General features: G+C 38.2%; 1 protein-coding gene across 2 annotated transcripts in view; it reads right to left on the bottom strand.

The window, feature by feature from the left end:
- LOC129756948 (uncharacterized) overlaps positions 1 to 24862 on the bottom strand; it is a 608072-nt gene that overhangs the window by 478645 nt on the left and 104565 nt on the right. For both annotated transcript variants that reach the window (XM_055754020.1, XM_055754021.1), the window contains exon 2: positions 3436 to 3461. The gene's annotated coding sequence lies outside the window, so the exon portion shown is untranslated. The remainder of the gene's footprint in view (positions 1 to 3435; positions 3462 to 24862) is intronic.

Below are 24862 nucleotides of genomic sequence, written 5' to 3'. Positions count from 1 at the left end.
AATAATCGCTAAAGTTTTTTTTCATTAAAAACTCAAAAGAATATTCGTTTGGCCGAATAGTTGAAAAGGTCAATATTCGGTATTCGGCCGTTCGCCGAATACCACTATTCGGAACATCTCTAATTTTTGGCATAACAAATTTCTAATCTGCAATCTAATCTGCAAGTTTCAATGAAAATTTTCAACATTGGTTTCGTCGTTTTTGAACGATTTGAAAAGACATGGATGATCGAAATATCCATCTTTGAACCAACTGTTCCTGTTTTGGTACTGAACTGGTTCCTTTTATTGGACCTAGGTCTAAAATTCCTATAAAAAGTTAGAATTTTCGAAAATACATAAACAAATTAATTAAAAAGGAAATCATCAGTCAAATATTATCATAAAAAAGTATTACAGATTTTTTAAGATCTAAAGCATTTAAATTTTTGTAATGAAAATCTCAAACATTTTATGTCTCCGTTAGCTCTATCAGTAGAACAATATCTGTAGCTTATTTGTGCTTACTTACTTGTTGTTTATTTGCGTAAAGCTGACAAAAAGTGTTTAAAAAGTTCAATATAGGTTCTCAATTGTACCCCAATTAAAAATTCGCAGCTTTGTTGATTTGGTTTGGTGATGTCAGGTCTAAAAATGGAACATCAAAGTCGAAAGTCTCCTATTTTTGGACCCTTTAGAAAATTTCCAGGTTTTCCATTGAATTTAATTTATTTCAGGAAAAATAGGTAGTACGGTTCATATTCTCCACAGTGAATATAATTTCTCTTTTATCTTTGGCTTGGACAGTAAAAATAATTGATTTTTCCTTATTCACTCTGATTTCTCGAACCACGCCCCACTATGAGAGCTGTCAGAATGACAATGGCTTAAAAGGTACATTTTTAAAAACGTTGAAAATTTTATCAGAAAGTCTTTTTATGGCAAACAGCGGTATGGTAGGATTCAGGAAGTGCATAAGAGTTTCTTTGTCCTTAGCTAGAAAAATGAATTATTTACAATTTTTGGCATTTTAGGACTAAAGTAGGCTCTAGGTCCAAAGTAGGAGCACTCACCCTATTTTTTAATATTTGCATTGCAATTGAATCTCAAGACAATTAACATTTCAAAGAGGTTTCATCTGAATAATGTTGAAGTTTAATCTAAACTCATCTTCATGGTGACAATATAGTTCCCGTACTGATTGAAAAAACTCAAAACTATCTTATATAGTATCGAATCAAATCAACCAAACTAGTAATAGCTTCTTTAGAATCTTGGTTACCAGGTTGAACCGAAAAAAAAAATAAGAATAACTGGAAATACCCTCTTTAGACCTCCATACATTTTTCAAAAAGTGGAGCATTTATTCGACGAAGCTCGCTACTAAAACTGTTAACCGGGATTTCTTCAACAACGCCTTGATTTTGACAACTGAGCCGCTTCACTACCGCCAACTGCTACAAGGAAAAAAAAGGGTTTTACATAAAAAAATCTCATTTTTTTCGGTTTTATTTAAGGAAAATACCAAAGTTGTTGCCGCTGGAGGGACCTCTGTGGGGTTTTTTTGAGTGTAACTTCATGACAATTGCTTCCAACTCCTTAACACTGAACCCTCGGTCACGTACTGTAGCCGTACATAACGGAAAACTGAGGTTCGGATGGATTCACAGCTCCAGAAGGCTTGGAGCTAGCCGAATTCTGCAAAACCGACTATTGCCATCGGTAATAAGTAGTTTTTTTATTTGCTTTTGGGCCTTTAGGGTCAAGAATAGTCGCCTGTCAAACTCGCAGCTCTACCCTTTAAAAACATCCCATGTAATCCATCTTGTAGGATGAGCTTCAAGATAAGGAACCAGAGATTACGGAAAAAGTGTAAACGAGCATCGTCGAAGGCGTTTGCAACTGACTGAAGGAATGTATTGAGGTCGTGTAAGGCTAGTTCGAGTGAATCTTGAAGATTTGTTTTTTTTTTTTTTTGGTTGATGCTGTTGCCAAGGTCCCATTGAACGAACGTCACTAGTTGTTCAGGTGGATCGATTTGATTAATGAGGAAGCAGTGTGACGGTTTTGGAGCATTTTTGAAAAGTACGGGCCTTTATTATCAAGCTGTGCAAACAAAACAAAATTGAAAAAATTTCAATGATGTCATTGCTTTCATCTATTTTCAAAAGGGTAGCAAAGCGCACCGAGTTAGCTAGTAGACTCAAATAAATCGTAATGAACGAAGCTCATTGTTTTTTGATTGCTCAATATTATTACACTAATAACTTCATTCAATCAGAAATAACTCCAAAAAATAGTCCCATTCTGTCACAACGATTGTTCGTAATCTGACATCTACAATGTGTCAATTAAGGCGAAGAGCTGTCTCAACTTATCATGAAGTATTTAATCCGTCCACCCTCCAATCCGGGGCCGGAGCTCTGAAGTTCATGATTAATGTTTCAATCCTAGAAAGTTGAATGCTTCCTTTTTGGTTTATGACATCGAGGTTCCCAGGCCCAAGTTAGTAATTCCGGGCGAGCTATTTAGTATAACGGTCTCTTGCTTGACATAACTCGCTATTCCACAAAGCCTAGGCTTTAACAACCGAAAGTCACACACACCCAATGAAGAGTTTAAGTGCCATATTTCACGGTCACGGTTTTCGGCGGCGGGTCTTCGGTCGGTCACGGACACATCCGGCCAAAGGACATCGTCTCCGCCGTTTTCTCTGCTGTTTGGTCGTCGTTGTTTTGGTCAGTTTTGCCTCCCCCGCACCTATTCCATTCTGTAAGCTAGGGCGGCGATAATTTGGTTTCACAATTTATGATCCCAACGACACGGTTCTTCAGACTAACTTGGGCCAAACTTTTGTTACCAAACCTAGCCCCTCGACGAACACTCGACAGGTCCAAATGTGTGTAGTTTAGGATTAGTTGCCGACCATTTATCAGAGCACCTTTTGGAGGGTTTTCTTTGCTCTGTACCTTCGAGAGGGGGGCGGATTCAAACAATCAATTTCCAAGTTGTTTAGTGTAGTTATTCGGAGAATGGCAAACATATACGTCCGATTTCGGAGTCACACATAAGAAAGCTGCCAGCTAAGTTTTGGGTGAAGTAATAAATTTTGGGTAGCATACATTCCAGAAAGGTGGAAAGTTGATACATTTGCGAATGGTGAGCGCTCTTATGACAAGTGATTTATTTAATGCACAACAGTTTGTTGCTGTCGTTTATGGTCTCCTGCTGCGCTACTAAAGGACATTATTTTGGATAACGTTTACTCATATGTGTATATAATCGAATATTAGTCCGAAAGGCTGTTGGTTGGGAGCTTTCCCTTTTAGATAAATTGTAAATAGGAATTTTGAAACTTGCTACTAAAATGTTAAAAAAAATGGAAAGCGTTTTTGACACAAACGTCATATAATATTGGTTGATTAATAAATCAAAACAGCATATCACAAAACTTACTTTCAAACTCATTCACTTGCATCTATCTGAAACGAAAAAGAAAATCATGATAAGCTTTTAAAGAACCTTCTTATGTACAGATAAATGATAATTTATTTCTAAAATATTAAGTATTTTTCGGAAGCTTTTATGGCTTGCAGTGTTTTAAGCAAAAAGGACGTAGAGATTAACGATTTCGATCGTTATTGGATCTTCTTTAGGGACTAGAAAAGAGTTTATATAATTGGTATTGCTAATAACTAGATCTGTACCGAATAGTGGTATTTGGCGAACGTTCAAACACCGAATATTGACCTTTTCAACTATTAGGCCAAACGAACATTAGGCCAAATATTCTGCTGAGTTTTCAATAGAAATACAAAAACAATAGATACATTTTTCTTCTATTTCTGCCATCTTAATGACCCTCATGTTTTTAAGTCGATTATTTCCAACCAGATCTTTTTAAGTATAGATCTATTTGATTTTCAAGATGTCACCATTAGCTGTAAGGACATCGGATAACTTTCTTTTCTAGGACTTTTATCACAATAAAGATTAAGTTCCAATACAATCTGGGAACAAACATGTCAGAACAGGTGCCAAGCTATTTGAAATTGCATTTTATTTTATTTATATCGATTTAGATTAATGTCTAATTTTTGCTAGATGTCTTCAAAATAGTTGCAATTTTTATTCTTAAGAAATAATACTTTATACAAAAATGTTGAAAAACTTGTAAAAAAAATGGAAAATTTAACCAGAAACTAGGCATTATTCTCAAACATATAAGGAAAAAAAAGAATAACTGGAAATTTAAAGTTTTCATCCAATCACAACAGCAGTATTCCAATCGTATCTAACGAATATATTTACTCTAAGAAATCGTATTGTAACGCTAAATTAAGAAATTTTCAATGAGTTTCCTGAATTTTTCATTTGATTTAGCCAAAAATCTGAAAAAACCCTGATAAAATCCGGAAAGTATTAAAAAATGTGAGGCCATCCCAGTCAGATTTGACTTTTATCAAATTCTTTATTTGGTTTTGCTTGCCTGGATAAATCAAGAAAATTTGGAATAAACGATAATCAAAGAATAAAGCTATCTACAGTGAAAAATACACGGATACTCCTAAAATGTTTTACTGAAACCATAAGTTTTTGATGACTTTGAAGCTTTTTCAGCATAACTTTTGGATATTTTACAAATTATCCAACTTCCGTTGAAAAATTTGACAATTCTGTTTGTGTAAAAATTTTGAAAAATAAATATTTGGCCCATTCGGCCGAACTCCTAGCTCAACTATTCGGTCAGCCGAATATTCGGTACATCTCTACTATATACAAACTATATTCCTTCTAGAAAAAATGCCTTATTTTCTATTTGTTTTCCAATTAATTTCAATTATTTCGTGTTATTCCAATGTTGGGTGTACCCTATCAAACTTTTATGACACCTGATACCTGATGAAAATGAAATCTCGTATCATTGTGCCCGAATAAAGGTGGTATTCCACTTTAAGATATAATTTACTGCTAAAATTTGTCATCTTTGTGCTTAACCCTTGTCTTTAAATTTTTTTTAAGAGAAGTGTTTCTAAAAAAGTTCATCCATTACTTAAATAATTTTCAGTTTGATTATATTTTTTATAAATAATATCAAATTTTATGCTGATTTGTAATATTTTTAAAGAAACCAATTTCAGAATCAATTTTATTTTGTGCTTCTTTATCTTCTAAATGTTCAACTTCACATTTAAAAGTGTTTTGATGAGTTACACAAGGTCACAAATTCCCCTTGTTTGTGAAGTGAGTAATAAAGAACTTATTTAGATTAATTTTTTTGCCTTGAAGCTTTTGGAAATAGGTCTTTTATAATTTAGAAATTAAAAAAATAAAGGTTTTTATCAACTCGTGAAAAGCAGTTTTTAACGATAAGTAGTGCTGAAAACCATGAAACCGGATTAAATGGCTGAAACCTGATTGAATTATACTGCTCATCGAACAAGGTACTTTCAGTAAAATATTATTCAACGACAATAGCTACGAAAATGATATAGATATCTGAGGAAAATTTCATTAAATATAAATTCTGTTGAAGTGATGTTTCCTCTGGTGCATTCTGTCCAGTGCTGTAGATGTTGGGCACCTTTTCTATTTGTTTATGAATATCGTAGGGGAGTTTGAAAGTGAAAAATCGATTCATTCATTCCAACCATTTTATTTATTTCAGTAAGGTAGGTTGCGTGATTAGCTAATAAGGGAATCAGGGTTTTTTTTCAAATTGTTAGTCGAATCAAAGTAGCAAAATATTTTTTGGTTGGTAATGTTTAATATTTATTTGAATGTTTTTTGTTAACGGTTTGTGCGAGTAAGTCGTGTACAGATAAATTGTAGTGTTTATTAACAAGAAGAACATTTAGTATGAAAAGGAAAGCAACGTATGATAATTATCATTAGAAAACAGCACTCAAACCGACCATAACATTTTCTAGCGATTTCAAATACTTTTAGATCACAAATTTTTAATTTTATCTAACGGTATATTTCAGAACACGTTTTGAGGTTTTATGCATTTTAACATCATATCATCTATAAATATTCAGAATTTCTCTAGAGCGTCTATCATAAAACTCTAAATATCCAGCTGTATTTTTAAAGGCAGATCACACAAGAAAACAACATTGTCAATCACCTTTTAGTGTAATTCTCATGATTTGTGATTTAATTATTTTTCAGAATGAGAAGGTACAATCAAGAAACTGATGTTTCGCAGTATTTGCTTCCTGTTGACTATTTATTGCAGATTATCCATACATTGTGAAATCATCAACCATTTTAGCTTATTTTGTGGACAGCAGCTTAGTAGACCATTTCATGGGATTCATAAATAAAATATTCTCCATTTAAACAATTAGATTTGATCATATATTTATTTTAAATTATTTAGCTCCCAGAATGTCGTTAATAAAGTTTTCCTAAATTTTGAAAAATAATATACATAATTTTATTTTGAATTTAAGCTAACAACAACAACATAACATCACACCAACACAATTTGATTGATAATTTACAAATTTTCCAGCATTATTTGAAAAATATTATTTTGCGTTTTTGTAAAAATATTTTATGTTATATTATCTTATACAAACATACATTTTTTGACATTACTTACCAAAAATCATCATATTTTCTAATGTAAATCTCAGATTTCAGTTCTCATCGTGAAAAAGCATCAAATTTTTCAGCGCAGAGATCTCTTGAATTTAAATATTGTTTTATTGAATTCAGCATATGGATTTCTTATTTGTTTTAATGGTTTTACTTTTCTTATTTGTTTGTAATCATTGTCATTGATCGTATCCAACCAATGGAAATAACAATTTACCCTTGAACTTCTTTAGTTTTTCAGAGACAAAAGGAACATATACATAATCATTTTAACATGTTTGTAATATATTCTCTTTTAATTAATTTCAATACATTCTTTTATATCACTTTATATTATTTTACATTGTATCGTGCTATTTCATATGATATTGATTTATTTGATTTCATATTGAATAATTTTATATATATTTATATTGCTTTGTTTCATATTAATCAAATTGTTTATTTTTAGTACTATTGTAGCATAAGTTTTATGTTTAAAATCCCTCTAGTTCCGCGGAGCGGATGACTGTTTGGCGGCGTATGCGTGCATGGTGCTTAAGCAGTGTGCGCGGTGGCCTGTCAGCGCAAGATTCGAAATTATTTTCGAAGTCCTTATTGCTAATCAGTTTCATTATTTTGAGGCTTTTAGGATTAGAGAGGTACAAGCACCCGAATAATAACTCCAATAGAACGCGCTTCAAAGTTAGGACGGTGCTCGATTTTTCCTTTTTTTTCAATTTGAGCAGTTTAAATACATTTAAAAAAAACTAAAAATATAAGTTGTGAATCAGATGTTGATCGAGATATAAAGAATTGTTTGGTATACTTGACTCAAAATTTATGATTTTGGTACTTGTACCTGTCCTTTCCTGGGGGACTCAATTGATAACATGGCTACTCGTCATATTGAAAAGCATCCTCAAATATTTTTTTTTCAGAATCATATCCTCACTGGTGCTGTCTTGAGTAATCTTATTTTTCTTACTTTGGCTTTCGCTATAATTATATGTTTTTCTCTTTTTTTATTGAATATTTAATTTTAAAGATTGTTTCAGGAGTCAAAATCATGTTCTATTTTATATGAATTGCAGCTCACTCATGTGGAGGTGTTGTGTCCAGTTAAGACATGAGTTATAAACAATTCCGTTTCGATATTTGGAAGAAGCTGCTTATCAATAACGTTTTAGTTTTCAGAGAACATTACATGCCATTAACCTAAATTCCAAATTTCTGCTGATCTTATCCCCTTTACTGTCATCGCAATAAACATTATATTTTTAAATATAAATTTAGGTACTATTTAAACAATCTGTTGCATTTATATCACGTTATATTTTACATACAAGACAACAACCTGTATGAATTATTTAATAACACTCTCGGGCAGGATGGATTATTCCTTGATTATGATTTCCATGTTAATATTTTTAGGGACCTGTGTTGAGTTACGTATGTATGTATGTATGAGAACCCACCAGTGGCTGATAGGTCTTTCGACCCGAGGCGGTACGGGAAGTCTCGATCGCATTTTCAAATACTGTTCATGCTTAACTCATCAACAATCATTGCAGCACAACCAAGGGGTCCGTTACCACTGGCTTGGGACAGGTTTGAATCATCTCGCTCCCTTCAAACTGTTCGAAACAAATAAAGAATCCTGGAAAGGTACCTTAGTACCCTACACATGATTCCAAATTTGCCGAGATACTCCGGCTGGCTTGAACCCACAATCCATTGTATATCAGTTTTCCGCTCGTTTGATGCCTTGTCCTACCTCCCACTAAGTCCCCATAATAGAGTTAAGCTATTTTGAATTTACGATCATGATACACTCTTGAATGATGTTTTGCATCTTACCTATTTATAACCTTAATTTTATGTTTACCTGAGTTTAAAAAGGAATCTAAAATTCATAAAATAATATTTAGGATACTTATCGTTATTCCATAAAGGCTTCGGGTATTTCTAAGCGGCCAAAAAACCATATTAGAAAACTTATCTGATCGCAGCATGCCGTGATCACCAGGGCTATTGGCCAAATGGCAAACTTTTCTTTCCACACCAACTCTACATAACAATCACTTTATCAATTATCACATTCAAAACATCAATTTCAAGGTTCTTGTTTTCTTGATTGTGATTTAATTCATAGGTACCCCAGGGAATTATTTTATAACAACAATCGACGACGATTATCACGGAATGGGCAAGAAACTGCAGTCTCAACACATTTTCACGCAGGTTTTTAAATCCACAAACCATTACTGAAACACAACCTCCGCTATTTCGGCGAAACTTGTGAGACCTATCAGTGAAACTCCTTCGTTAATTTAGAGTTACACTAATTCAAAAGCACTGGAGTCACAAACTTCATTTCAATTGTCCAAAATTTTGCCTTTTGCTAGATGCAAATTTTATGAATTGTGCATTAGCTAGCATCCATGAAACACTTCCGGCGCTCAGAGATTCAGTAGACCTCCAGCTACTTCTTTTATACATCTTCTCACAATTTATGAAAATTATTCAAATTCAAACAAACAATTTATTTAAAACTTTCTCGGACCCGGTAAAAACACGAGCGCTGTCATCAGGACAACCAAAAATATTTGACCGATTCAATACCCTGCTAAAACATTTAACCAGACGATGAAAAGTTGTCTCAGAGGGCGTTTTTAAACCCTTTTAGGGACCTGAGTTGAGTTACACTTATAAAATATTTATTTTAAAATTATTTTTTATATAATAAATATTTCAAATTGTCAGCATCAATAGCAAGTAAGCAGAGCGAGGATTTAGAATTTACACACGTTGAACTAAATGTTTTGTTAATAACTATCTATTTTATAGGTTACCGGACGGCATCTTTGATAAATTTTAATAACATATATCTTGGTTTTGTTTAATTTAATTAATTATCATGTTTACTTACAGCATCATGAAATTCGCAATAACGACTGATGTTCGTCATTCCGGAAATGGTATTATAGTTTTATAATTATGTTTTTTTTATCATCTAGCTCATTGCAATTTTTTTTTTAGCCAAGGTGGAAACATAAATAACATATGATCGTAGATGCAGTAAATACAAACAAATAGTTTTTTTTATATTTAATTATATTTTATCATACTATATCGTATTTTATTGTATTGTATAAGATCATATTGCCTTATATTTTATTATACTATATAATTTATATTTATAATTTTATATTGCATACTTAATATTACATATATTATATTGTTTACAAAAAGAGCGGGTTACCGTGTATGCTAGTACCGTTTCGAACACTGGACGTTCGTGGACTGGACTATCGTGGTTAGTCAACAATATGGTTATAGCTTTTCGAGACTTTTCCCCTTTTCACCCTGGATACCGTTAGTGCCTCTGCTTACGATTCCATTCCCTTAGAAGTCTCATTGAGTGGTTATGATTGTGTTGCGTGGTAGCCAAGATGGACGTGTGGGTTATTTTTTTTGCCACAATCGCGGCGCTGCCGTAAACCCAAGGTGGATTCAATACATACATACATACAAAAAAAATAAAGGTTTTTATCAACTTTCTCCAAGATCGCAAGAAGTTTTGACTTCTGAGAAAAAAAATATAAAGAAGTTTTATTTTTCATTTCTTTTTCCAAAACTATAAAATAAAAGATTTTTAACCAAAAAAAATGAATGTAAGATATTTATTAAAGCACAAATACTCGGTTTTCAGACTTCATCAAATTTGTTATATGAAATTTTCTTCAATAATGTCAGAAATATTTACTCCCAATTTAACAGAGAGAGAGAGAGTTTACAGAGTTTAACTTTTTAGATAATTAAGCGTCCTCATCATCATCAAAATTACATTCCTTTATTGAATAGAATATAATACACAAATTAATTTTTTTTCCTTTAATAAAGAATTTTAAATTCATCAATTTTAAATAATCGTTTTCACACAAAACAGATTCATTTTTAAACTTTTAATTTTCATAGCACTCAAAAGAGAGGTGAAAGACATAATCTGAAAAAGTTGAGTAAAGGACGCCACAGTCTACCAAAATGTTGTAACTTAAATTATAATGAACTAGCTTAGCTTAGCTTAGCTTGATTGACTACTCACATCCACCAAAAACCATTGAATAAGAAATGCTTCTTCGTAAATTTTAACAAAAATGTTCCTTTGAGACAACAAATGATTGGTGCTTTTTCAAATTAATAATATTTAATTACTTGGATCGTGGTTGGTTGCTACTCCGTGATTGACCGAGGCCATCAGCTTTGATCAGAGGTCAAAAGAATGGTGCCTGGGATTGGCAACACATTCACAATGTCCAAAACTGATGCTCTCTCTTTGAACATCAATAACGGTGCTGGCCACGTCCTAGTAGTCAATAGATAGATGGAAAGAGAGAAAAAGGATTGAAAGATTAAAAATTCATGCTTTAGGACCGAGGTCACCTCTGCATCCTAGCAAATAATTTTGGTTTGGAGATTTGGGTGGAAGGATATGATCAGGAGACACTTTTGATAAGTGTGATTGATAATTTGAAATTCTCTCTCACGCTCCTATTATTTGTGAATGGAATGAATCAAATTTCTTTGAACTTCTTGAATGAAACATATATTCTAGCTTTCTGATGTTTTCCTACCTTACACACTTTCTTTTAATAAATTGATACACTGTCAGATCATTCGTAATAATTAATTAAAGTTTTGCAATCTGGTTGCCCTAGCCAAGTAAGAATTATTATTGATTTTTTGCTCAGAATTTTTGGCCGGTTATTTGGATGTTTTGAACCATATATGGATGTTTATGAAGATTGTACTTACGTACGATCGTAACGGAAACACTTCGAAATACGGTGCGATATAATGTTAAGTGCAGATAGTGAACTATTTCGAGAAAAGCTTTCCGTTATTTTGAACGGTATTGGGTGAATCGTTATAATTGATGTCCGCGCGATCATAAATAACTCCGAATACCAAGAAGTGAATATCAATATGCCTATTTGCAATAATTTGTCGATAACTAACTTCTGTCAAAATCTAGAGCATCTTTCCTATAATTTTTAGAATTCCAAAACTAAAATTTTTCAAATTGACACATTACAAATTTCTCAGTTTCAAACTCTAAATAATTAATTTTTCGTTTGATTAAGCCTCGAACACTTCACTTGGAATAATATGCTAACGATATATGCTAGATCGCAATACGAAACCAAATACTAAAAAAAAATTAAAATATGTTTCCTTTATAAAGGATTCAAAATTGTTTCTTGTAGATAAAATAAAAATGATACCACAACTTGCAAGTAAAACGTATAAATAACATTTGAATGCTGAAACTCTTATTAACAATTCATGCACGAGAACATTTTTGGGCATCTAAGTAATCTTGAGTCGTAATCGTAATCGTTGAAAACAATAAACGATCTTTAATACAAATCATATTCAAGCAAAATAAGAAAATTAAAATTAAAACTTTAAACATGACTACTTGAATTTGAACTAGAGTTTCCAAACGGTATGGATATGCCTACTCAAAGAAATTAATTTGGTACGGAACCCGCCGTAAAAAAACTTTTTGAACGTATCGATTTCGCTTTTTAAAGAATGAACCATAATGTAAAGGAGACTTAGCTTCGGCTTCTTTCATTTTTCGAGTTTTGCCAAAGAGGCCTGTGCAGAGTCGTCCGAATTCTGGAACCGGCATCTGTGGGCTGTCGGGCAAGACCCGGCCCTGGGAACAACACTACGCCTCTCTATGCTTGCTCACCCGCACTAGGAAATTCCGGAAGAACAGCATCGATATTCGAGGGCCTAACAGGTTGATCCAGCTTTGCAATAAGTGGAAACTGCCCTGTGTTATTATTACTCCAATTATTGAAAACATGAGAGCTTGAAAACCAAAATATATTTTCTCTTCCACGATTTCAACACACGCGGAAATATTTATACGTCCGATTCCATCAACGCCTACTTCGAAAAGTCCGTAACTTAAATTATAGAATGAATTGAATAAAAAGTTTTTAATAAGTTTTTAAAGATATTTCTAAGATTTTAAATCTTATCGTGTTTATATTCATAATATGTTCAAATTTCTTAAACGATTAATCACCGTGAGTTATTGAAAAATAGGATTGGAAATTAGAAGAACTTAATAGATATTGGAAATGAGCGAGTCCTCGTGGAACAAATTTTCATTTTTTTAAATTTTAAATGTTCTTACTAAAACATAACTTTTATTAATTAGGACCAAAAAATAAATTATCATTTTATATTTATTTTCAAATAAATATGTCAAAATTAAAAAGTATCATTGTATAGATTTTTCTAATTTTCAAATAATCTAAGCCAATTTTAAAGTCAAACTAATTAAAAATAATGGAAATACTTTTGATAAATTTGCCTTTGTTGTTCTACTCTAAGTTTCTGTGTTCTGAAAACATAATCTTAGAATAATTAAAATCTTAATTTGCAATTGGAAAAATTAATCTCTTTCCTTTGTCCTTTCCAGGGCTAAATCTTTTGAAAATTCACGCCGCCAAAATATTTCTTAGCTTAAAATTTCAATCTTAAGCCACGCTGGAAAGTTTATAAACGTTTTAACAATTTTTATTTTTTAAAATCCTTTTTTTATCGTTCATAATTTAAAATTGATCTATGAAAAGTTCGAAAATTTATTAAAAGTAGCAAATTTTAGGTAATGTAATTTAAAATGGTTAATAATAAACAATTTTAATAATTTGCTAAAAAAAATCAATCGTGGTTGGTCTCCGACCTTATCTGAAATTTATTAAAGGATTCGTATTTAATTTCTCTCTATTCTGATGATATATTTCATTTACTTTTCGCTCATTTCTTGTTCAGAGTAACGATCATAATTTTGAATAATTTTTTTTAACAAACTGGAACCAATATTGATTTAAAACTTTGATTCCGATTATAATTCCGGTATAATTTAATATTTCATCGAATTTGCGATGGTCATGGTTGAGAAATCAACTTCCTTATTCATTGTGCATTTATGGTATTGTAATTATGTCTAGCTTATTTAGATAAGTTATTTTAGAAGTAAAACTTCATGCATAAAAATGAAACCATATGTCTAAGAAAGTTTAAAAAATTGCCCCTTCTTATAAATTATTTTCGTTTTGGTATGTTTGTATTTTTCAGAGATATTAAACAATACAAACATGCAATTAAAAAAAATCACTCAAAAAGTACCATTAAACTTAAAAATAGTGACTTGACACCTTCAATGAAGTTGTGTAGTTTATTGTGTAATTGTCACAACTCTTTCATACAAAGTTGGTCTCAAAACTTGCTTCGAAAAAAGTTTAAAAAAAATTCGTACGGTAAGTTTTGGAAAAAATGTCTTTAAAACATGTTGTTTTAAAAGATCTTTGACGTCTTCAACAAAGTTTCTCAAAATGAGTCTCTCACTTATTGGTGACTTGATCAGAAAAATAATGTACAATAAAATATGCGCGTTTTTTAATGATGAAACATTGTAGAACATACTATAAAGCTTTTTGACATTTAAGCCTTCAAGAAGCCCATGATCACATTTTACAAGTTTTAAACCACTGTGCCATGGAGGGATCCTTCGCTCGGGCCTGTCTCTATGAATCGATTTCCAAAACTGAAATTTGAGTTTTTTTCTTGTTAATTTGATTATTAGTTTCATAAAACATTCTTGTTTTCTGAAAATTTCAGTTCTTACATATTGAAATGATGGTGAGATGCTTTGGATATGCGCTTCGGGTAATATTGACCAAAACAGCTTTAAGAATAAGAAAATCCTTTTAATAAGAAAATCCTTTTTAAAACAGTATGGCCAAACGAAGTATCAAAATACTTTCTGTGAAATCAAACTTTGATAGAATTGTGCGGAATATAGAAAATTAGCGCCGAAACTTACGGAAGCCAATATATACATCTACACTATGGCTATGTAGCTTTGAAAAGCTGAAAGTCATTGAAAATGTTGAAGGCAATGACCGATAGAGACATGGATTTGGTTTGATCAAAGTTCTCCCAGGGGGTTGTGAGGTGCGTGCAGCTGCTGCAAAACGTTTTACAATTTGGTGGAATTCCGACATCTTTCAGTAAATATAGAAAACGATACTAGAAAATTTTAAAAAAAACCTCGTAGAAAGTATATCAATCGATTGTAGAAATTATAATCTACCACGGGCATTAGGAAAAAGTGAGCAATTTTTGAGAAATTGCGAGCTAGGCACGAAAACTACGAAATTTTTTTTATTTTCATTAGTATATTACGAGTAACAGTAATATTTGGGTACTATGTGTTTTCATTTGAAATTTTGATCATATAATCAAAATAAAATTTAAATTGGAATTTTGAGGAATAAGGTACAGCACTGCAAAGCAAAAATTTATTTTTTTTAAGTTGGATTTTTTTTCCGGTAATTTCAGAATACCGTCCAAATGTTATGATAAATCACTTAAAAACTCTTAAGACCAGTAGCAGTTTACAACTGTATCAAGGAATTGCTGTAGTATGGGACAATCTACCAAACTGTTAACGATCTGAAAATTTTAAAATCGTCCGCGTACATTAATGCTCCGCATCCAAAAAGCAGCATGTTAATATCAGTGCAGAACAGGATGAACAATGAAGGGCCCAGATTACTTCCTTGTGGTACTTCAGAAGTTGGAATGGAATCTGAAAATTCAGAGCATCCAATTTTAACAGCAAGACGACGATTTGTTAAATAGCTTCTGATCTATGCACATAATCTCTCTAGCTTTAAAAGTAAATTTAATTCTCTGTTTGTTAACGAAGAAATAGTTTGCAACGGAGCCAGTGGAAAATAAACGAAAACGCTGTCTAGTTATTGTAACCATTGTTTCCTTAGTGTTTTGACAACTACGAATAAACAAACAGTTTTCGACCTCGAAATAAAAGGATGCAAACTTTGAAAAAAAAACAGCATTAAAGGTGAATTGAAGTGTTGGATTTTAAATTTATTAATAAAAAAAAAACTTCTCTAGGTCATGAAGATTCGTAATAACAACGGAATTGTTGCTTGAAGATTTGTTAAACATTTAACCGTGTAACAATGAGTCTTAATCGAGATCTGTTTGTGTCTGGAGAGCACGTGCTTTTTCCTCAAATGGCAAGTATTCCAAACAGTTTGCAAAAAAATTATTGAAAAAAAATTCTTCAATTTTTCTGAAAAGGATTTGAATTACTTCCAATTTATTCTCTTAACGTTTGAAAAAGAATGCCCCGAATCAAAGCTTCATTCCAATCTCAAATGGAACCTTCCAATCATTAGGCACGCATCGTAAAATTTTTCGTCGCTCAGGTATTTTCCTGCTCCATCGTCCTTAAATGCTGGCTGGAGCCAAAAATGACGGATTCAAGCACTTTTGGGGGTCGTTCCTATCGCTCGTTTGTCGGAGAACGTAACCGACGACGTTAGTCGATGAAAATGTTCACCTTGAACTTGCTTTGCATTTGAGTCGGGGAAAAAAGGGGAGCTCCAGCACAAGTTCATGACGACGAGTTGTGCTCGTGATGGAAGGTAATAGAGCTTTTTTTTCGTTTTCGTTTTTGGGCCGCCCCTTCCCTGTTTAGTGGGCGTATTTCTCGCCCTCCGCCCTAGAAACAGTTACCCACTAGTGAAATCAACTGTGGAAGCCACCAAATGATGGTTTATGTTTCGATGTGATCTGTCGTAAAAATGCTGGCACTAGCTAGTTGTGAGAAAAAGGACCATGCTCGTTAGATTGAGTGGAAAACCGAGTTTGGGTAGTTGTAATGGTGCTGTTTTATTTCTCCCAGGTTGGAGCTTCATAGGCAATAGATAAGGGAAGGTCCTTGAACGGCTTAGAAAGAGAAGTTTCTCCCTCATATTTAGATAGCTTTGTCTCCTTGAATGTTGTTTAAAAGAAACATAAATAGTGATAATAATTTAAACATAAGGGTTTTTTGCTTAGTGATTGAAACTTGAAGTATTTTTTAATTGTTTGTTAATTTGTAGCTTGTATGTAGCAATAGACTGAGTCGATTTGGTGTCATTTTTGAATTTCTCAAACCCTGGAGCCTAAAAAGCTTCGTCAAAATTCATCCATAATTTTCTTGCAGAATTTTTAAGAAACGTTTACATGAGAAAATTTAAACTTTTAGGTTTATATGAGACAATTGAATATTTTGTACTGAAAAATCAACATCATTTTTATTTCTTCTGTGGAACTAATTCTGCTTATGGGTTTTGTGCCAATTTATAAATTCTCTAAAGGAAATTGTTTTCTTTTTGACACTTAATTGTATAACAGTTTCTTATGTAATAGATTGCAAAAAGAAGATTTTTTCAGCTCCATAAATATATCTAACAAGGCTTTTCAAAATTACAGAAAATTTTTTTTTATCTTTATCAACATTCCATTCTAAGCTAAAGTTGTTGTTTATTTTTTTTGTAGAGAAATGAATCCAACTTAGATGAAATTTCAGGGACTAGATAAGAGAAAATCGATGTTGAAAAACATGCGAAAAAAAATTCGCCTTGTCTCCCGGTGAGACTTGAACCCACATCTTGCGCCTCTCCGGGCCCCATGTATTAACATTCTACTACAGGAGACCAACCTGAATATTATACTGGTTGAGTGTCGATGTCTATCGGAATGAAGGGAATAGTTCTCCCATGTGATCATAATCATTTTTCTTGGTCTATTTCTATTCCCATCATTTCATCTTACGGTAGTTGGAACCAGTATAATATTCATACGCCAGGTTGGTCTCCTGTAGTAGAATGTTAATACATGGGCCCCGGAGAGGCGCAAGATGTGGGTTCAAGTCTCACCGGGAGACAAGGCGATTTTTTTTCGCATGTTTTTCAACATCGATTTTCTCTTATCTAGTCCCTGAAATTTCATCTAAGTTGGATTCATTTCTCTACAAAAAAAGTTTCACTGACTGAATGTTTGAGTCAAGACCCATCTCTGGGTCGCAATTTAAAAAAAAAAGAAAAAAAAAGAAAAAAAAAAGTCGTTGTTTATTTTTTCAAATATCCTTGCTCTTATTTCTACATTCCTTACTTATCACAGGCTTTTCAAATCTAAAAATATTTATTTATTTTCTGCATATCCTTTATCACATCTGTACATTTCTTCTCACCTCTATTCGTAAATAAAAATTTTATTAACAGATAATTGTTTTTCTCTTAAACAAAGTTTTATTTTATAAATATTTTTTATCTAAATTCTACATTCCATTCTTAGCAAAGGTTTTCTGAGTCTTCGTTTGTTTTTTTGCTCTGTCTTTGTTTACCAGAGCCAGAACAATTTTAAATATTCTTAGAAACAACCTTCCCAACCAAAATGCCAAATCTAAGCAAACAATCAGCAGCGTCAGCTTAAAAATCTGCACACCCTTATCCAATCCACCTCTTTCCACCGGAAGGCCAAATCAAATCCAATAATCAGCATAAACTGGCTTAAAAATCTGCGCTTCCCAAGCCAATTCGTATTTTCCACCGGAAGGCCAAAAAACAATCAGCAGAAGCTGACGAAAAATCTTCGCTTCCTGGACCAATCTGTCTTTTAGCAGAGGCTGAATAAAAAAAAATCGTAGCAGAAGTTTTAATAATCTACGATCTCTGTGCTTATTCTACCAACTACGCCATTGTCGTGATTTTAAGATTCTTACGAATTGCAATTCAGAGATTCTCTCAAACAAGTCTGTCGCTCACAAGAATAGATCAATGGCTGACTTTGTTTTGCCTTGTATTACTGAAATAACAAACATTGCTGCAGAAATGTATTTTATTTTATTTACCTTCAGTATTGCCGATTATAACTATTGTTTTATTTTATTTTTATTGAATTTTATATATTTTTTATATATCCAATACCTCATCTCTACACACGGTATATGAAAAGTTCACATACCGGTGTTTGGAAAGAAATTTATTATTTTCTTCAGTGAGCGTTTTCGATTGATAAGTGTGTATCGTTTCCCCTCCCCTAATTTATCAGTGCTAAGTAAGCTACTAAGAAGGTAGCAAAACCTCAAAATGCTCGGCAGTTTGGTCGTTGTCTGTTTTTGTTTCTACATACCCTATTTGGGGCGTGGCTTGACAGTGCTTCATTATTTTTTACCCATTACTGGGTATTATCTGATAAATTATTGATTTGATTTTACCTTAGAATTTGAACAAACCAAGTTTGACCTGGCCCGGAGTCTCCGTTCAAGAGATTAACTGATTTTCGATTGAAAACTTCAATGTTTTAAGCAACATCCAATTTAGGCTAATTGCTTTTCAAAGACCACCAGAGTCGTCAAAGAGGGACCAGATTTACACAGTCTTGTGAAAGAAGGATTTTCTTTTTTGAATCAGATCTAGCTATAGTCATATGTTTCTCAAATCTCTCTATCAGTTTCCATTTTTTTTTTTTTTTTTTAGTTGGTAACCACAGGTGGTAAATCCCGGTTTACGGATTGTATTCCAAGGCACGGCGAGCCACCGCGTCCCCCCAGTTTGCTACTCTGGGTCCATGGGTACAATGGGCAGACTCATGATATACTCCGTGTATACCCCCTACTCCCTAAACTCCACCTGGGGCCGCAGACCTGGTTCCCACCTCGAACTGTTTAGTACACTATGCTTCAATAGTGGGAGGTCTATTCGCGCTAATGCGCTCAAAGGCAATACTCATTAACGAGACCACTTTCAGCAAAACCTCTCATCCTTACGACTCGACGCCTGAACTCTCCTCTAACGACTTGAGAACCGACATCTCCTCGCAATGACTCGAGATTCCCACACAAACCTCTCCTCTTCGCGACTTGAGGCCTGATCTCTCCTCTAACGACTTGAGATCCGACCCCTCCTCGCATCGACTCGAGGTTTACCTCTCCTCTGCACGATTCAAGGCCCGATCTCTCCTCTAACGACTTGAAATCTGACCTCTCCTCGTAATGACTCGAGGTGACCACTTGTACCCCTCCTCTTGTTGGTAAGGGGCCTGATCCCTCCTCTTACGACTCGGGACCCGACCTCCTATCATAAAGACTCGGGGTTGACCACACAAACCTCTCCGCCTGAAGGTTTGAGGCCTGACCTCTCCTCTAACGACTCGAAGCCCAACCTCTTATCTTCAGGGTTCGAAGTTTGCCACCTTGCCCGTCGTGTGCCAGATCGAGAGCAGCTTATCCTGGACTCGCGCCTGTCACGGCACACGCGCGGGACTTAACGCAACGACTCGGATGATTCCCGACGAAGACGTCATCCTACACCGACTCGAATGGCTCGCCCGGCGTCGAGAGCCACTCTACCCGTGGGTATTCCCCGAACGTGGAATAACCCTTTCCCAACGATTTCCACTGCGAAGAAGGTCAAGTCTTATCCCCGCAGCTTCTGTCGTTGAGAACCGCTCTACTCGGATACTCCCCGAAGGTGGAGCATCCTACACACGAACGCGGCGCACCCACGGCATCCGCTACGCAGAAGGTATTGTCTTATCTTTGTAACTTCAAACCGTGGGGTCGGACGCACTCTACTCGACAGCCCCCCGTCGATGGGGTCAGTCTACTCCGACCGTTGTCCGGTCTTCTTTATCCCCCTTGGTTGGCAACCCTAGGATTTTTGGCCCGCGGATTTTCCTGCCCGTTGTGTGCCAAATCGAGAGCAGCTTATCCTAGACTCGCGCCTGTCACGGCACACATTCGGGACTTGGAACGCTACGACTCGGATGTTTCCCGACGGTGACGACATCCTACACCGACTCGAGAGGCTCGCCCGGCGTCGAGAGCCTCTCTACCCGTGGGTATCCCCCGACAGTGGTTAACCCTCTTCCCTCGAGATCCGCTACGAGGAAGGTAAAGTCTTATCCCCGCAGTTTCCCTCTTAGGAAGCGGAACTACTCGGATACCCCCCGACATTGGGGTATCCTACACACGTTCGCGGCGCACCCCTGACCTCCGCTACGCAGAAGATGTTGCCTTATCTTTGTAGCTTCGATCAAGGGATCGGACGCACACTACTCAGATGCTCCCCGCCGATGGAGTCATCCTACACCGTTCGCGGACTGCCGTTGGTTCCAGCTCCTCTGCAGGGCAGTCATGATCCGGGTGAACCCATCGCTGACCGCGTGCCAAGTGTTGGAATCCGCACACATCCTCTGTACAACGTTATCTGCTGTCGTGTCAGGCCCACAGGCGGCAAATATGGAAGTACGTACCGCCGCAAACCTCGGACAGACAAACACCACATGTTCGGGTGTTTCCTCTACGTCACCACAATCTGGGCAATATGGCGAAGCCACATGTCCAAACCGGTAGTGGTACTTCATGAAGCATCCATGACCAGTCAGGAATTGCGTCATATAGAAGTCCACTTCACCGTGCCTTCTTCCGATCCAGCTCCCGATGTGCGGGATCAGACGATGGGTCCACCTTCCTCTCGTTGAGCTGTCCCACAGCTGCTGCCAGTTGGACATCGAGTCCTCATTGGCGAGATCTCGAACGTTGGGCGTGTCTCTGTTGTCGTAGCAATAGACATCCTCCTCTAGCAAAACCGAGATGGGCATAACACCCGCTACTACACAGGCGGCTTCGGACGACATGGTCCGGTATCCGCTGATAACCCGCAGGTTCATCAGCCGCTGAACGCTGCTAAGTCGCTGCAGGTTACAGCTTCCTCCCAGGGCCTGCCTCCAGGCCGCTGCTCCGTACCGCAAGATCGAAGTGGTCACACTTGCAATGATCCGCCTTTTGCTGCTTTGGATAGCCGAGGAGTTCGGCATCATTCGTGTGAGTGCGGCCGTGGCCATTGCCGCTCTCTTGCACACGTGTTCGACATGGCTCGTGAAGCTGAGCCTGTCGTCAATCATCACCCCTAGGTACTTAATTGCGCGTTTAGACACGATGTTGCACGGTCCAACGGCAATGGTACCTGTTTGGGGTGATTTCAGGTTGGTGATAAGCACCATCTCGGTTTTGTGGTGGGCTAGACGCAGGCACTTGGAGTGCATCCAGCGTTCCACTTCCTGGATAGCTACCGTGGCCAGTAGCTCAACCTCCGCTGTTGAGGAGCCCCTCGCCAAGAGGACTACATCATCTGCAAATCCTACGAGTTCGGCTCCCGATGGGAGGCTCGTTCGTAGGAGTTCGTCGTAAGTGATGTTCCACAGAACCGGGCCGAGAATTGACCCCTGTGGAACACCCGCCGAAACCTCTTGTGTTCGCAAACCCTCGCCGGTCATATACTGCAGTTGGCGATTGTGGAAGTAACTTTCCACAAGCCTATACAGATATGCCGGGATCCTCATTTGGATGAGCGACGACGCAATCGCTGTCCAACTGACACTGTTGAAGGCGTTCTTCACATCCAGAGTGACAACCGCGCAAAAGCGGAGCCCTCTCCTCTTGGTCAGCCTGGCTCTGTCCGCTACCTCGATGACCGAGCGGATGGCATCTACGGTGCTGCGACCTCGACGGAAACCAAACTGTTTCCCCGAGAGTCCGCCCTCACTTTCCGTGTATCTCTGAAGTCGGTTCTGAATCACCTTCTCCAGGACCTTACCCGCTGTATCCAGTAGACAGATCGGCCGATATGCCGATGGGTCTCCTGGACGCTTACCCGGCTTTGGCAGAAGAACAAGTTTCTGCCGTTTCCACGTGTCAGGAAACACCCGTTCCGTCACGTATCGTTGCAACGATGTTCGGAACATATCGGGGAATTCCCTGATCGCGGCCTTCACCGCGACGTTCGGAATGCCGTCCGGTCCGGGGGCCTTCCTCGGTTGGAGAGACTTGGCGATCTCGCGAAGTTCTTCCACCGTTATCCTCTCTTCGGCGCTGGTGTCCCAGTCGTACGGGACTGTTGGCCAGCGGGTAACATCGTGCTGTGGGAACAGCTCATTGATGATGACTCTCAGTTTATCGGGGCACGTTTCAGGTGGTGCACCCCCACTTTTAGTTCTGCCCATGACTATCCGATAGGCATCACCCCATGGACAGTCGTTGGCGTCACGGCATAACTGTTTGAAACGTGCCCTCTTGCTTGCGTTGATGGCCCTGCGGAGGGCCGATCTCGCGCTTGTGAAGAGTGGCCTACGCTCCGTTCGCTCTTCTTGGGTCCTTGCGTTCTGCATCCTGCGCCTTGCCCTATGGCAGTCGGCACGCAGACCCGCAATTTCCTCCGTCCACCAGTAGACGGGTGGCCTAGTGCTTTTATGCTTGGCCCTTCTCGGCATCGCAGCATCGCAAGCGCGAGCTAGAACCCTCGTCAGTTCTTCCGCGGACAGGTTGTCCAGGTTCCTCTCCCAGTGCAACGCTTCGACAAAGACGTTCTGGTCGAACTGCGTTGTCTTCCAGAGGCGTTCTCCTGTACGAGACTCGCGTCTACCTGTCCGCGTACTTGAGCCTAGCCGATAGCGAATTGCGAAGTGATCGCTATTCGTGTAGGCCCCGCTCACCATCCAATCGCTTACCAACCCCGGGCTACCGAAGGTGACATCTATGGTTGACTCGCTCCCGTTCCAACTTTGGTAGGTACTGGTATTCCCTACGTTGGCCAGATCCACGTTAAGCCTCGCCAGGGCTTCTAAAAGAGTTTGACCTCTGGGGTTTGTGAGGCGGCTACCCCATTCAACGGCCCACGCGTTAAAGTCGCCAGCAATAACGATGGGGCTTTTCCCCATTAGCACATCCACCATCTTGTCAACCATAGTGCCAAACCTCTCCAAGGACCACCTTGGGGGAGCATAGCAGCTACAGAAGTAGATCCCGTTAACTTTGGCCACCACCATGCCTTCGTTTTCCGTCGCCACAACTTCTTGTATGGGGAAACTACCTGTAACCCATATCGCGGCCAGTTTGGCATCATCAGTCGCCCAATTAATGCCATTCGCAGCTCTGCGATATGGGTCTGCCACTAGCGCGATGTCCAACTTTTCCTCAACTGTCATCTGCCGCAACAGCTGGTGTGCTGTGTAGCAGTGGTTGAGGTTAAGTTGGACGACCTCTATGCTCTTGGCGCCCGGGGTGGTACCGCCTGCGCCTTTGTGTAGGCGGGGCACCTAGGGTTGCCAACAGCGTGGTCTCCAGCGCAGACAGGGCATTTAGCAGGCTTTTTGCAGTTAGCCGACTTGTGGCCGGTTTCGCTGCAGCGCCAGCATATGCCACTTCTGTCTGGCCCAGTGCAGTCGAACGACTTGTGACCGTTCAACAGGCACTTGAAGCACCGGTCCGGTTGCTGGGGGATGGATATCTGACAGATAGACCATCCCACCTTTAGCCGCCCACACCTAAGTGCGGCGTTTGCTGCTGCAACCGGAAGTTTGACCAGCCCAATCTGCATACCAGATTTGGGAGGGCCATTCCGCAGACGAACCGTCATCTGGTCGGAGCAGATTTTGCACTGCTCGACCAGTGCCACCCGCAGTTCGTCTTCCGTTGTGACTTCATCCAGATTTTTAACCCGGATGGTCACCTCCTTACAGAGGGCACGCACCTCAGCCTTGTCGCCAAGAGCTTCGGCTGCCTTAGCCGTAAGGGTCCCGCTGGAGTTTCCAGCACCACGCTTCAGTTCGAGGATCATCTCGCCGGTGCGCGTCCGACGGATCCTCCGAACTTTATCGCCTAAATCGGCGAGATCCTCGTTCGTACGCATCTGTCGCAAGACATCTGCGTACGTGCCCTCAGGTGCTTTGACGACAATCGCCTCGCCCCTCTCCCTGACGCGACGTTTGCGTCGTTGGGGTTGGGGTTTGGCTTTTCCCGTCTCCGTACCTTTGGGCCTTCCCCTTTTGCGCGATACCGTCCGCCATCCGGTATTTGCGCTCGTCGGCTCACCTGCCTTTTCGGCAGGGCCTTCCGCCCGCTTGGAAGCGCTGGCCGCAGGATCCTGCCGGACAGACGGATCCTCCGCTCTTTTCTTAGGGTCCCCGGGTCTGAGTTCCCCGGGAGACCCTCTCTTACGCTTGCTGTTGCCAGCAAACGCAAGGCTGCCCTCTGTTTGGGCAAAGGCATTGACCTTCTTTGGGCGGATGGTGTCCGCCCTCAGAGGGGTCTCTGCCGGCCCTCGCTCTTTTGGTCTGGCGGCCTCGGGCTCCGCAAGCCGTTCCACCACAGCTTTGTTGGCTGCGATGAAGAGCTGCATCACCCTGGCTAGCTTCTCGCGTATTTCCTTGTGGATGTTGGACTTCCCCTTCACACATTCCACAAGGTCAGCGATGCCAGCCATGGCCGTGACCAACTCTACTGGAGCTCCCGGATCTTGGAGTTCCGGGGAGCTCAGTAGGTCTTCCAGCGCTTCCTGTACTTGTTCGTACG

This window comes from Uranotaenia lowii, chromosome 3 (assembly GCF_029784155.1).
Source record: "Uranotaenia lowii strain MFRU-FL chromosome 3, ASM2978415v1, whole genome shotgun sequence".
NCBI lineage: Eukaryota > Metazoa > Arthropoda > Insecta > Diptera > Culicidae > Uranotaenia > Uranotaenia lowii.
Note: the sequence above shows the minus strand (reverse complement) of the source record. Positions and strands in the feature narration are given on the sequence as shown.